This window comes from Aedes albopictus, chromosome 2 (assembly GCF_035046485.1).
Source record: "Aedes albopictus strain Foshan chromosome 2, AalbF5, whole genome shotgun sequence".
NCBI lineage: Eukaryota > Metazoa > Arthropoda > Insecta > Diptera > Culicidae > Aedes > Aedes albopictus.
The window spans coordinates 431,503,962-431,517,311 of NC_085137.1; the positions used below are offsets into that span (position 1 = coordinate 431,503,962).

The 13,350-nt window shown below is 38.2% G+C and overlaps 1 protein-coding gene across 2 annotated transcripts in view; it reads right to left on the bottom strand.

Annotated features, from left to right (window-relative positions):
* The window catches only part of LOC115265295 (uncharacterized), a 326,298-nt gene extending 313,663 nt beyond the window's left edge, over positions 1 to 12,635 (bottom strand). The window contains exon 1 of one of the 2 annotated variants that reach the window (XM_029869785.2): positions 11,552 to 12,635. The gene's annotated coding sequence lies outside the window, so the exon portion shown is untranslated. The remainder of the gene's footprint in view (positions 1 to 11,551) is intronic. The other variant, XM_029869786.2, reaches the window with a different exon arrangement.
* Positions 12,636 to 13,350: the final 715 nt, after the last annotated feature.

Here is a 13,350-nt window from a genome sequence, read left to right on the forward strand (position 1 = left end):
TCACGATACACCTATCTATAATCATGATGAATATTAATTGACATTTGTGGAGCGGATCTGGTGTGATGGTTAGAACACTTTACTATCATGCCGAGGACCTGGGAGCGAATCCCACTCCCGACAAACTCACAAAATGTGAGATCTTCCTTCGGAAGGGAAGTAAAGCGTGGGTCCCGAGATGAACTAGCCTAGGGCTAAAAATCTCGTTAATACATTATTATTATTATTATTATTTATTTAACTCAAAATTTGGAAAGAGGGAAAAGCCCCTTTGAGTGATTTCCTCAATTCCGAAATCTATCTCAAAAAGGCAGAAAACCTCTTTTTTCTTTTCAAAAAAACATTATAATAATAACTTTAAACTAAAGGCTCACACGGCAGTGAACCATAGAAGAGCCGAAATCTTGATGGAGGACAACAAGCCAAATCGTTTAACGAGTATATATCCAGAAATCCAAGGGAGAATCATGTGCAAGGAGGGTCATCCGAAGTGAATCTTCACAGCTGAAAAAAAAAACAAAACGAAAAGAACAGTATCATACAAAATAAGAAATCGCATTAAGGAATTTAAATAAATGTTTTAGCAAAAAATCATTCTTTAGGCCCAAAATATCCCGTATAGATACAGGAATAGAAAAACCTGCAGCGACCAAACTGTCAAATAATATCTTTCTCGGTGCAATAAACCGAGAACAATTGGTTATAATATGATCAATGTCTTCATACTATACACCACATTCACATAAATTTGAATCTTTAATGTTGATGCGATATAAATGACTATTGCAAATATAATGGTTGGACATCAATCTGGAAAAAGTACAGATGAAATTTCTACTCCCAGATAAATTTTTAAACCAAGGGAAATGATTCACTTTAGGACATATGGAATGGCACCATCGTCCCTTGTCATTAGAATTCCAATTCAATTGCCAACTATTAAGGGAATGATTTTTTATTTCGGGAAAATATTCAGAAGGAAATATCTCACGATTGAAAATTACACCACGGGTAACACTTAATTTTGCTAATGCATCCGCTTGTTCATTACCATGTATATTACAGTGTGCAGAAACCCAAACAAATTTTATGATATATCCTTTTGAATGTAAATCAAATAAAACTTTTTTCAACATCAACACAAGGTGATGTGATTTGAAATTCAAATTGATGGTATTTAAAGCATGAAGGCTACTAAAACTATCATCTCGTTAATACAGATAAAAAAAATTGGCATATTTCAAAGATTAGTGATGACATCGACCTTAAATATAAAAAGGAGAGCGGGTTTCCCGTGACTTTCTTGTAGAACTGGTCAAGCTGCACAAATTCTTCATTACCATATTTTCAGGTTCAGCTTCTGAAATGAGCTGCACTCGAAGTACTGGAAGATGTATTTTGAACAGCACAAATTCTGTTAGAGGTCCAAAACGACGATCCTAGGGAATGTGTAATCTCCCTTTCTTCGACGGTGAAACATCTGAAAAAGGTTCAAAGCGTAACAAAATTCCGGACGTCGAACAGTGTGTAAAATCCCCATTAATTAACTTTCGCGTTAACCTAGCAGGGGTACAAAAATTGCTAATGAGGCCATTTCACCAAAATCCCGACATACATCCGTGTAAAAACGGCACTTCACAAGTTGTTTAACTTCGAGCCCTGAAGAAGATCCAAACCCGAGGATCGAAACGTCGGCGATGAATTAAAATAATCAACGCTTATTTCTGTGACTGCAAGCCGAAACCATTAGAAGTTCTAGGGAATAAAATTTGAGGTACATATACTTTTCATAACAACTCCCTCTGGACATAGCGTTGATTTCTAGAGTAAGTCTCAAAAATCCAAACAGTAGTGAGCGCTTATATTTGGTAGTAACCTTTGCTATTCACTAAAACAACAACTTCAAAAATCCATATCATTTCATTACTAACCTAATTCTCGGATTTCAAATTGCCATCCCATCCACACTTTTATGACGCAAGTGGCAACGCCACCAGCTCATGAATCCTCACTACACGGCGCGGTGCGTTGGGTGAGAAATGCTGGCCCAAGGAATTTTTTGGTTCGGTCTACGGTTTAAAGTGTCGAGAAATAAATAACACGATGTTGTTATCGTTGTCGGTGTTGTTGGTCGAACAAGCGAACCACGATTCGCGGCTTCTATCATATTTCGCCGACTCTTGTGTTGGTCGCGTAAATTTGCCTCCGGAGAGCTGCGTAAGGATTTTATTGTTTAGAGCTGCACATGTAGACAAACAGATGCGGAATGTGTGTTCCTACATTTGTTGACAAACGTTACGTCGACTTGTTGGTACATACGTAGGTATATTGGCGCGGGGTCGCAATTGCGTTGCCGAAGCGTGTACGCACATTTGTTCTGGGATGTTTTGAAAACAATGTTCACATCGTTGCGGATTTGTTTGCAGTAATCGATGCGACAATTTGGCAAACAACAGTGCTTGGCCTATAAATGCACACGTGTCAACGACCGGCCGTTGAGTTTTGGTGATTTGTTTTTGCGTTCTTTTGTTCTGCGAGGTCGAAGCAATTGTTGGGGTCTAAAGGTCTTTGCAGAAATGTGCTGCTGATAGAAGCTTAATGATGTTAATGATGATAAACTTAAAATAATTTACCATTACACGAAGAACTAGTTCTAGTAGATAAAACATTTCCGTCGGTTTTGTTTGTTAACCTTTCAGGGCGCGCGCCGGTTTGATATTAAAACTGCACCGCACTCGTTCTGCATACGACGAGCGAGTTTTTTGTTGGTGTTGTACTTTTTACAACGGCGCGCGTTCTGAAGGGTTAACTACATCTCTATTGCACTATGTATGTATCCTTTCAGCAAGTTCCATAGACGAACAACCAAGAACTTCTGGACTCATATAGCCGAACGCAGAATAATTCAGCAAGAAAACGCGGAGGCAGACGATTTTCAGTCCCGATCGGTTAAGCTACCTTCGGTATGAATACTTTCTTCCTGAAAATGACTGAATGGATGAAGAGGAAAATCAACAGCGTTATTTTTGTTTCTTATATTCAATGCGGAATTAGTCAAGTTTCTCAATGACTGTGAATATTTTGCAGCCTGAATTCATTTTTTCCAGTTTTGGAATACTGGTTCCAGCGGGGTAGTGGCTCAATTTCATTAATTTTAAATCCTAGTTTGCAACTTTTCAAATTTCGGACATTTATGAAATCGAATTTACTATTGAGCTTTTTTTCGACCACTTAATATTACATTGGCCGCTTGATTTTCTGGTAGCTTGGTGGACCCTGAAATTTGACCAAACTCATACTTCTGTTCCTGAAGTTGGTTCTAGCACTGGACTTCCACCAGCGTTTTTGTTCGAGAATTCCTTCTCAGATTTGAATAAGGTCTCCTTGTGCAGTTCCTCCAGAAAATTTTACTGAGATATCTTGAGAAGTATGCATTCCTCAGCTCCTTTAGTGATTTTTCGATTATTCAAAAAAAAATCTTCTAGGATCCCACAAGGCGTTTATTCTGGGAGTACTATTGGATATCTAACTGAAATTTCCAGTGTTTCCTTTTGACATTCTCTTTGATCTTTCTTTAAAGATTTTTCTTCTGGAATTCTGCCAGAGACTCCCAAGGGAATTTTTATGGGATTTCTTATAAAGATTATTTGCTCAGTGGGTTGTCTCCGGGATTTCTAAAGGATATTCCTGCAGGAAGTCCTTATGAGAGAATTCTTGCAAGGATTTCTCCCGGACTTTTTCATGATATTTCCCCTGGAACTCCTTTGTTGAGTATTTCAGATTTATTTGTTCTGCGGTTCTGTTCTGGGAACTTCTTGAGAAATACCAGAAGACATTACTGATAGTGTTCCAGAAAGATCTTCAGGAAAATTCCAAAAGCGACTTCTTCATGGGTTCCGGAAAGAATTCTTTGAAAAATCTGAGAACCTTTCTGAAGGATCCCAAAAAGAAAGTTTTGAACGAATCCCAGAGTTTCAGAAAACATCCCAGAAGGAACTCTAGAAATAACAGGATAAGAAGTTCTTGGGGAAAAAAAATGAACGAATTCTAGTAGCATTCCCAGGAGAAGTCTGTGTGATATTCTCAGGAATTACATATGGGAACCCTACAGATTTTTTTTCTGTGATCCCTGGAGGTCCACCTAAAATTTTTTAAGTTATTTGTTCTGGAAGCCCTTGAAAAATTGCTCTGCAAATTTGTACCAGTTGGGATGTTACGAAAAAGAAGAAGACAGTCCCTTAGGATCAATTCCTTCACCTCGGTTTAAACGGTAAGTCAGGATTACCCTGTCCGCGGCTGTCTGGGTCCGTATGAAGTTGATCATCAATATTAGCTTCTTTGTTCTATCAGCCGTCGGTAGCGGTTGACACAATGGAATACCCACGTGCGCCCGCTATGTCCAAAGGGAAGTATTATGAAAAGTGAATGTACCTCAAAGTTTATTCGTTCGAACCGTATTTCGAACCTCTAGATTCAGAATATGTGCGATTTAAAATAATCCATCTTGGGTTTTTTTCCCATACATTTTTATATGGGATGAAATTAACCTTAAAATGACTTTTTTCGCCATTTGTATGGGAAAACAGGAAAAAAATCAAAAAATTCGAAAAATATCGAAAAACCCAAGATGAAATATTTTAAACTGCACAGATTCTGAAACTAGAGGTCTAAACCTACGATCCTATGGAATAACATTTGAGGTACATTCGATTTTCATAATACTTCCCTTTGGACATAGCGTGGTGCGTTCAATGTTGTCAGCAGGAGTAAAATTATTTTAATATGTATGGCGAAAAGCATCTATAAACTCGAATTTCTCGAAATGAAAAGCTTTTACTGAAAAAATATTTGGTAGGCATCAAACCGGTCATCATTGTGCTACCAAATATTTTTCCGAATAATGTGTTCCACTTTGAGAAATACGCCTTTAGATACTATTCGCCATACAATATTTTTGCAATTTACTTTTAGCGATTTTTCGCGCATAGAAGCTAGCGCCATATTGGTCGATGCAAAGAGTAGGAAAACAGCCAAAGCATTTAATTCAATGGCTAAGAATTCCGGTGGTAAGAGTCCATTAATCAGGTGACCCCTAATTCATGGTGTGTTGCGGCTATATGCTTTCCGTGCCTAGGAATGAATGGTTAAATAGGTCTAATAAATTCCTAACCGCTTAACGGAGCCTGTGGAGTACTTGGGCGCCCTTCGCAGTATTCTGTCCTAACTGCGCTAACCGGAGCAATAGTGCAGTTCTGCCGTAATTCTGCAAAGTGACGTAAGAGACATTGATAGTTTTAGCCCATTTTTTAGTTATTACACAACACACTCAATCCTGAATTGCCTGTACAGCACTTTTTTGACGAAAATAGAACAGCAAAACTATTTCGGTAGCTTCGGTAATCGATTTTACTGAGGCTCAGTACACCAACTGTCAAAACCTGATGCAAAAGGTAAACAATGCAGTATAGCTGCATACAGCTGTTCTATTTTCGTCAAAAATTTACCGAGCACGGTATTCCAAATTAAGTGTGTATGCATAAAACTCTTGGTCATCCTCTAAGTTTTTTTCCATAGATGATAGATTACGACTAGATCTTGCATTCTAATACAGCAGGCATTGCACAGTGTTATGTTTACACTATATATCTATATATATAAAAATGCAGTGGCATACGTGGGACCGCGCATAACTTGCGAACGAAAGGACCGATTTTGGTCGTCTTAGTTTTGTTCTGTTAGTTTTCACCCAAGTAAGGTTTATCCCTTTATAAGGCAGTGGCAACTATATTGCCACCTACTGTTTGTATTTTTTTCTGTTTTATAACAATTAATTTCAAACTTTTTTTTGGTTCACGTAAAATTGGGATTACTAACAACGCCTGGTATTTTTTTGGTACTAAACAAATCTTTAACAACAATTTGGGAGCCATTTGCAGTCTCAAAATTGGCTAAATTTGACCGCGTGAAGAAAATTAGCTCAAACTTATTGTAAAATTATAAATTTGGTAAATATTTCAAGAAATAATCAAATTATGGGTTGACATGAGCTGAACTACACAGTTTATATTATGGGTTAAGCCCTAATCCACTGTGAAATCTGTTTTCCGGCTTTTTGTCGAAGTCAAAAGAAGAAAAGTACCCTAAACGGGCAGTGGCAAGAATATTGTCACCAGCGCTGGTGGCCTAAACGGGCAGTGGCAACTATATTGCCACCTCAAAAGCTCGTTTTTGGAGTAAACGGGCAGTGGCAACTATATTGCCACCAGCGTTTTTGGGCTTAACGGGCAGTGGCAACTATATTGCCACCTAGATTTTTGAGAGTTTCTTTCAAACAAAAATTGTTTTGTACATGTTATCATGTATATAATCATTTCCATAATAGTATGCGTTGACAACTCTTCTAGTTTTCTCGACCTTATAAAGGGTTATGAGGCAAAAAACATGGAAAAATTGAAAGTTTTTGAAAATCGATCTTCCATACATTTTGTGACCTGGGACTTGGTTTTGGATAGAAACTTGAAACGTCAAAAACGCAGTAGGCAAGACATAGTTTGCCGGGTACAGCTAGTTATATATAATATACCATAAAATTTCGAAATTTTTAATGGCGCTTACGTCACTTTGCAGAATTACAGCAGAGTTAACCTTGTGCTTTTATAGGCTTAATTTACGCTTTATGCATTTTTACTGTGCTCTTTTCAGGGCGCTGGTTGAACCCGTTGCAACGCGTTGTGGTACGTTTATGCAATTGTGTCGATCCTATTCCCTTACCTTCCTTTTCCCTATCCCATCTTTTATTCCTCCCTTCCCTCAGGTAAATAATGAATAGGTTCGTATTCATGACGATGGCAAAAAATTTCCCAAATGGAGGAGAATGTCAATGTGATATATTACATCACATTGGGAGAATGTGCCTCTGAAGCCGACCTACTGATAGCTTTCCGTATAAGATAGTTTTGCAATTCTGCACTATAATATCTACTTTTATACTTGCCTTTTTGGTATCGTAACGGCCTGCTTTTCTTCACCAAATCAAAGAGTTGCATTATGGTTGATGATGCAATTCTTTGATTTGAGAGTTATAACCGGAATGATAACTCATTTCGGTTGCATTATGAATCATTAAGCTATTGTTTGATTGGAAACCAAAGTTTCCTCGGTAAGAGCTTGAAATATTGTGACGATTGTGACGGTTATAGCATGGCTTGCTTGTTTCAAATTTAGTAGGATGGCACACGTGGGCGCTCTCATTCAGCCATGGAAAAGCACGATGGTACTATTTAAATAAATAAGATTCTACCGTTATTTTGTTCATTGCAAAAAATGTTGTATGCAACTCGTTGCAAAACTCGATTTCCCACCCCCACTGGACCCCTTTCGCAGTTAGTATAAGTGCGGGGTCGTGAATAAAACTGCGATTTAGCATCGAATCGTTTCGGTGTCTTCTGATCGCTTATTCAGCACCTTGTAATGCATAAGTGGGCAGAAGACAACGACACGATTCGATGCGAAATCGCAGTTTTATTCACAATCCCGCACTTATACTAACTGCGAAAGGGGTCCAGTGGGGTGGGACGTGCGCAATATTTGCAGCAACTTATATTTAGCCACTGAACAGGCCTCACTTGCCCCGTGAAACGCAGTAAATGAGGATCTGCTAACTGCTACACTTTCCATTACATGCATAATATATGGAATGCAAATATTTTGAAACAGTTTTAATGCATGTTAACCCACTAATACCCAACCCCGCCTTTAGACGGGGTATAGTTTGAGCATTTTTGTAATTTTTGTTTCGTGAAAAATCAAAATTTTTATATTTTTGGCTGATATTTAGGACTGTTTTGTGTATCTCAAAATAGTTTTTGGTGTATTTTAAAGCCTATTTACATTTTTTTAAATCATTGAAAAATTGATGTTTTAGTCACCTTCAAGAAGACATTGTTTATTTTGTATTAAATCGCTACAATTAACCTATTCAAAATTTTTCAAATCATTCTATCCTTGTTTGATAGTTTAAGGGAATCGAAAACACTCCAAAATTATTTCCTAATTTCACGGAAAATAAAATTTTCTTGCGAAAAAAAATTAAAATAATGATATTTCAACAATAATCATAAAATCTCAAAATGTTTTCATCTCAAAAAATCCGTTCCCCAAATTGGCTTCCGGGAAAAATATAAAAGTGTAGGGATGTTCAAAATAAAAATTAGAAAAATCAAAAACTGCAATTCACGAAATCGAGAATTAAAAAGAAACATCTTCCAAAACATGTTTAAATCGATTTAAGATGACGAAAAATGACATTTAGATCAACATAAAAAATTTGGGTATTAGAGGGTTAATAAATAGAAATATACGTCTTTCAAATCGTTTGAAATTACATGTTAAATAATTTTCGTTAAAACATTTTTGGCATGACAAAACCAAATTAGCACATTTTCAGGTCCCACATGGCCCGGGGTACCTTATACAAAACAGTCCTATCATACAAAAATATAAAATTTTCAATTATCCTGCAAGGAAAAGTTACAAAAATGCTCAAAAAATTCTAATCATCACATCACGTCCGCTCCAATTTCCTACTTCTTTTTTCTGGTTTGTTTTTTTTTTGTTTTCGTTATTTATTTATTAAATGTATTTACTTATCTCTTTAATTAATGTTAATATTTTTGGCTTAACAATACTTGCTTTCTTAAACTGTAAATGCTGCAGAAGATCTTTTTCAAAGCACGGGAATGCATTTATTTCTTTTATTGATGTCGGTGAATTATTTCAGCTAATAATACCCCACATGTATTCAACGCAACTCTTAGCCACTTCATTGATCCAGCCATTGCATTTGTGCGGAAATCACAGTGCAAAACATGAGGCAGAATCAAAGATTTAAAAAGCTTCAATTTGATGGAAAAATTACAGTATTTAGTCGAACAACTCAATCTTTTTCATGATAGATTTTGGAGCATTGCATTTTGATACGAGCCCCCCAATCTAAGTTATTTGTGAAGATAACATTCAAATTTTTAACACGATCAGTAAATTGAACACCATCGATTAGAAGTTGGCATGGGGTATTTCAAAGCTTGTAAAATTATATCGCTTTAGTATTATCACGATTAGCAGGGAAAGAATTATTTTTGACCATTCCATAAGTTCCATAAGCTCGTCTTTGATAGAACACACTCAGCGAGGTTACGAAACTGAGGCCATGAAGGTATCCCTTTTAGGGTTAAAGAGGCTTTCAGTCAGACGCTGGTTCACCTCTCTGAGAACAAATATAAATTTGCACATCATCTGCAAATAGATGAGCTGAACAACAATCTACCACACTTGGAAGATTGTTTATGAAGAGTGTGAAAAGAATTGGTCCAAGCAGTGATTCTTGGGAAACACCGGTTAAAGCTAGTTCGTAATCAGACAGCACCCATTGTAATAAACTGCTTGACTCCTCTGGCTTAGATAACATGCCACTAAATCGTTGAATCTTGATGATCTTCTAGTTTGCTTGAGCGGATCAATATTGAAATCACTTACGACAAATGTTGATGAGTATTTCAAAGAAGTAGTATTTCCAGAATAGTCAATCTGTCCTAGTGTTAATTGTTCTTCTTCTTCTTTTTTATGGCTCTAAGTCCCCACTGGGACTTGCCTTGCTTGAGCTTAGTGTTCTTTGGGCACTTCCACGGTTATTAATTGAAGAACGTTCTTTGCCTACCATTGCAAGAATTTGTATATTGTGAGGCAAGCACAATGATACACTATGCCCAGGGAGTCGAGAAAAATTTCCCGACTGGAACGGGAATCGAACCCGTCGTCTCCGAATTGGCAATCCATAGCCTTAACCACTAGGCTAACTGAAGAATCCCGTGTTAATTGTAATCAAACTGAATATTCCATTATTTCTTACTAAATGAATTAAAAATACTGAACACATCATACGAGATAACACTGCAATAAGTCAAATACTGGTTGATATATGAAACGAACAGAATAACAAAACAAGTATCACTCTGAGAATAACTCTCTTGAAAACTCTCTTAACACTGATTCTGAATGACAGAAACGTTCCACAATAAAATGGTTAAAAATACTGGAATTTTGATAAACCTTAAAATGGCAAAACCTCTGTAAACTTATTGTAAATAACATTGTCTAGCCACTCAACCGTTTTAGAAATGTCTACATTAAGGTGGCCCACACTTATACGAAAAACAAAAATTTGGAAAAATGCCGAATCTTGCCTTCTAAATCAGTTGTTTTGAACTTCCAGAAGCAACGTTCAAAATTTGAGCAAAATCAATTAAGCCTAAGGGGGCGCTCAAACCGCTTGAAGTTTGTATGGGAAAACTTGGCCAAATGCATGCAGAAATTTTAAGTTTTCGAATTTTACCGCTAGGTGGCTAGGTGGTGTTATAGTAGGTGACTATATGCAAAACAACTTTGCCGAAGACCGCTAAGTGATTCAACGTCTGTGAAAAAAGTTATACCCTAGGTAAAGTGAGGATAAACTTTATTGTTGTTTTTCCAATACATGTAAAGGAATAATATCAATAATGAAATCTCAATACTTTGCCTCACTTTGCCTAGGGTATAACTTTTTTACAGCCGTCGGATTACTTCGCGGTGTTCGACAAAGTTCTTTGGAATATAGTCACCTACGATAATACCAAAGGGTTTATTTATTGAACGCTTACAGCGCCACCTAGCGGCAAAATTCGAAAACTTAAAATTTCTGCATACATTTGGCCAAGTTTTTCCATACAAACTTCAAGCGTTTTGATCGCTCCCTTAGGCTCAACCGATTTTTCTCAAATTTTGAACGTAGCTTCTGGGAGTCCAAAGCAACTGATTTAGGAGGTAAGACTTGGCATTTTTCAAAATGTTTGTTTTTCATATAAATGTGGGCCACCCTAGTCTACATGTAATCACAATGCAATGGGTGTTTATATATTATTAAAAATAAGGAGTTGTGTTTAATAAAAACAGCATCGATTCTTTTTCTTGTATTTTTGTCAAACATGGTTTAAAATAGAACATAATGAAGACAACTTCTTTCTAAGGTAATCTTTCATCATTTGACACAAAAGTAAAGAAGTTCTATATGGGGTTAACTTTACAGAAAGATATACTAGTTATTAAATTGATTTAAAAAAAACTTCAAAAGTCGAATAAATCTTTTCGATAGATTTAGTCAATTAAAAAAAAAAGAAACATTATTTCATATCTTTCAGAGAGAACTTTTATGAGAACACAACTTGACTGGTAACTTCTCAATAGATAAATGAGAAGTTGCTGTAAAGTGAAACGTTTACATCAACGGGTAAATATATAAGAAAAATAGGATTACACAAATTCTGAAAGTTTCATAACTGAAACTTGGAAGTGGTACATCGAAGGTGAAAACTTGAGAACTGCCACCTTTAAGTAAACATCCAGAGTATAAACCACAAAAGAAACGCAAACAAAAAACAGCACATTTTTTTCTGTTAATAATTCGGTACTAATACTAGGTTCTTGCCTTCTTCGTCCCCGACTTGGAATGGAAACTCACTTGAAAAGAAATTTTCACCACATTCGTCGTCGCCGTTTGGCGGTGATCACCACCAGCATCTTCTTGTCGCCGTCGTCACTGTCGTCACACACAAATTCGCACACCGTGCAGCAGAACAAGAAGCCACCCGCGTCTGTCACCTCGGTTCGGTAGTGTTTTCCACTGACGACTGCCGCCGCCAACGAAAATTCGCGCACTTGCGAACGGCAGTGGGATGAGCGAGATCCCAAGAAGAATAAGAAACGCACAGAAAAATGCACCACACGCGATCTTCTCCGACGGCTTTGAAATGTGTCTCGGCGTCTCCGTCCGGTCCCGTAGAGTTTAGTGTATACTGTTTGTATGTGCTCAAATCATCGACACAAATCACAAACCGCGGATCGTGGAAGAATTCATCACGCACAGAATAGCTTGGATTACTTCACAACCTACGTGAAACAGCTGACCCCACCGAAGCGAGACGATCCTCGATGTGCAGAGAGGGAATGTCTTCTGATCGCTACTATCACTATCACTATTTGAATTGTTAGCAAACAGCACGTTCATATTTGGAATCTCACCGTAACACACCACCCACTAGAATAGCGTACATCCATCATTTCCCATCCGTGTGTTTTAGAACCGTGTTGAACTATGCAAGTGGGCAACTACCGGAACGCGTAAAGTTCAAAACTCGGAAAAAAGGTCGCGCGCGCCAACAACACTCGAGTCCGGTCCCGGTCGTCCGTCGTTGTCAACCGCACAACACGAGAATCGCACCAGAACTATAGCGATAAAACGAGACGCGGCCGCCGTCGTAATACACAACACGCGCTGCGCCCGAACTGAGACTGACTACTGTGGCTCGAGGAGGAACGAGATTCGAGATTATGCCCCACGAACGGTCGAAGGAAAACTGTGCGATTACTGGCAGCAGGCAGCACGCTAAAAAGAATCAACAGTGTCTGGGACCGACGGCGACGACGGCGGCGGCGACAACGACGTCGACGTCTGCGACCAAACGCCAGCAACAAACGTGTGCAGCAGGAACAGAGTCTCTCACGCGCGCGGATGCCGGACGCCGGCGGAGGTCCCAGCTCAGCTCAATCAGTCAATGCGAAAATCGGCGTTTAGTCTGCTGTTTGCCTTTGGTTTGTCTTCCGTCGGCGACGTCGACGACGTCTTCGTCGTTGCGATTCCCTTGCGGACGAAGTGAGCGCGCGAAATTATTCGACACGGTACGATGTAGCATCATCACTTTGAATTTTGTCGCATGTCGTGTGAGAGCCGGCTAACTGTAAGGGGAAGGAGTTCTTCTACTGATTAGGATTTTACTGCATATCCGGGTTTAAATGCGAGTAGAGATGCAAAGGTGGGTAATCCGACGACGGTAGGATGTAAATTAATGGATTAGTGGGATCCTGACGCCACAACTATTTATGCCACAAAATCAAATTCGTGGAGACGCATGGTAGCTTGTTATTCTACGAGCTAACTCGCCCAGTAGGACAAGAAACCACCCAAGCAACATTTCAAAGTCCTAATAGTTTCGAGGATGCTATTAGAGCCGCCATAAAACCTAAATAATTTTATTTCGGTTTTATGATGGTTTTTTATAATTCATCATGCCTGTTCGACTTAAATAATATGCAATATACAAAATGAAGATAAAGGGTAGCTGGCACATTCCAACCCCCGTAGGCAAAACATTTTTAAACCTTTTTATTTTTGTCAATTTCAACGATAATGCTATAGTTCATCACTCGACATACATGTGCCAGAAGCCAGATGCTGGTGTCGAGGACCCGGCAGAGCAGCGA